We start from the raw sequence: 2,500 nt of genomic DNA, 5'->3' as shown, positions 1-2,500 counted from the left end.
AGGGAGGAAAAAAAATGGAGAGAGAGAGAGAGAGAGAGAGATGAAAGGGAGAAAACACTGACAGAAGCAAAAATAAATAAATACATTAAAAAGCGCAGCATCGATATACATGAAGGGAAGCTGTCCAACCTCTCTCTCTCTCTCTCTCTCTCTCTCTCTCTCTCTCTCTCTCTTCCTCAACTCCTTTACTCCACCTTCTGTACCTCTCTTTTTCTCTCCTCTCCTCCACTTCCTTCTTCCACTTCCTCCTCTTACACCTTCCCTCTCTACCTTCCTCTTCTCTCCACTCCACTGCTCTCCTCCACTTCCGCCTTCTTCCACCTTCTCTCCACTCTCCTACTCCCTCCACTTCCAACTTCCTCTTCACTCCACTCTTCCTCTCCGTTTCTCCACTTACACTTTCTTCTTTCCCTCTTCTTGAATCACAGCATCCCTTTTCTCTCTCCACTCCTCCCTTCTTCCTCCTTCTCCTCACATCTTCCTCCACCTTCCTTCTCCTCCTTCCTTCTCTACCATCACCCCTTCCCACTCTCTCACTTCCTCCCTTCCACCACCTCCACCACCACCTCCACTCACAACACTTGAACATATAAATCAACTAGTAAATAAACATCGCGTTAATCTGCCTCGGTTCGCAACGCCGCGGCAAGGACGAGAGCAAGAAGAATGTTGGAGGAGGAGGAGGTGGAGGAGGAAGAGGAGGAGGAGGAGGAGGAGGAGGAGGAAATGCAACGCCCAACTATATGGTAACAACGACATTCAACCGTTTAACGTGTGTGTGTGTGTGTGTGTGTGTGTGTGTGTGTGTGTGTGTGAAATGAGAGAGAGATGGGAAGTAGAGTCTCATGACGAAGTAAATTGCTCTCTCTCTCTCTCTCTCTCTCTCTCTCTCTCTCTCTCTCTCTCTCTCTCTCTCTCTCTCCAAGGGCTGCTGCTTCAACGCACTTCATAACAGCCATTCACACGACCCGGCAACTGACGTCATTTACCTTACACAGCAAAATTAAGTGAAGAGGTACTGGTGGTGGTGGTAGGGGAGGCAGCTGGGGGGGCGGGTGTGGGGTGGAGAGGGGTGGAGGAAGTCTTACCATCATCATACCTCGCCCCATCTACGCCCTCACACCGATCACGTGAGCCTTATACCCCCCTTCATGTTGCTTCCTCTCCGCTGTCCCCTGTTATCATTTCTATTGGTCCCCTTCCTCCCTTCTCATACCCATTTCATCCTTTTTCTTCCCCTTTATTTTATTTCCTGTCCTCTCATCTTTTTCCTGTTACTCTCATCCTTAAGCTTCTTCCTATGCCTCCCGTCATCTTTGTACACTAACCCAAATTACTCCTTCGCTCTTCATCCTGCTCAAAATCCTTCCCATATCCATTTCATTCATTTTCTTCCCCTTTTATGTTACTTTCTGTTCTTTCATCTTTTTTCTGTAACTCTCATTCTCTTTTGCGCACCATCAAGCTTCTTCGTATGCCTCCCGTCCTCCTAATTACTCCTTCCCTCTTCATACTGCTCAGAATCCTTCCCTTCTTCCTTCTCTTCGTTGATGCCATAATCCTAACTACCTCCTCCTCCTGCTTCCTTCTATATCTCCGATCCATCTTGCTACCTCATCTTATCACTGCTTGCCTTCTCCTTCCCTTCCCTTCCTGCTCATCTTCGTCGTTATCATGATCATTACTGCACATCTCCTCCTGCTCTCTTCTACTCCCACTCCCACTCCCCTCATCTTCCTCGCCCATTCCCTCTTCCATTCATTCCCTCTTCCTCATTCCCTCTCCCACTCCCCTCATCTTCCTAGGTCATTCCCTCTCCTCCTTCCCTTCTGATCCTTCTCTTCGTTCCCTCCACAATCCTCAGTGCCTCTTCCTTCTCCTAACTACTCCTGCCATCCTCCTCCTTGCTCCATCCCGCCCCTTCCGCACACCCCGCCCCATCCCGCCCCGCCCTTCGCCAGCTGGGTAACTCACACCTCCCGTGACGTCACTCTTATCCTCTGACGTCACTCATCTCCGCCTCACTCACTCCCGATCTCACAAACAAACGAACGAACAAACGACAGAGCGGGCCTATTTGCTTCTTTCCGTTGTCATGCGAGCACTCTCTCTCTCTCTCTCTCTCTCTCTCTCTCTCTCTCTCTCTCATGTCAGGCCTACTACACACATTGTCATTAGGAGGAAGGGGAAAGCAAAGAGGAGAAGGAGGAGGAGGAGGAGGAAGAAGAGGAGGAGGAGGAGGAGGAGGAGGAGATAAAAATAATTAATATATGAGAAGGAAGAGGACGATAAGGAAGAAACAAGAGGAAGGAAGAAGAGGAGAAGGAAAATATGAAAGGAAAGCAGAGAGAGAGAGAGAGAGAGAGAGAGAGAGAGAGAGAGAGAGAGAGGAGGGACGTCAAGTGGAGGGGCCCGTCGGGGAGCGTCACTCGAGGGGCTGAGGTGAGCGGGGTTCACCTGTGTTAATTAGAACCTCACTAATTAGATGCAGCACCGGTAG

Source organism: Eriocheir sinensis, chromosome 58 (assembly GCF_024679095.1).
Source record: "Eriocheir sinensis breed Jianghai 21 chromosome 58, ASM2467909v1, whole genome shotgun sequence".
Taxonomy (NCBI): domain Eukaryota; kingdom Metazoa; phylum Arthropoda; class Malacostraca; order Decapoda; family Varunidae; genus Eriocheir; species Eriocheir sinensis.
This window is presented reverse-complemented; position numbering follows the sequence as displayed.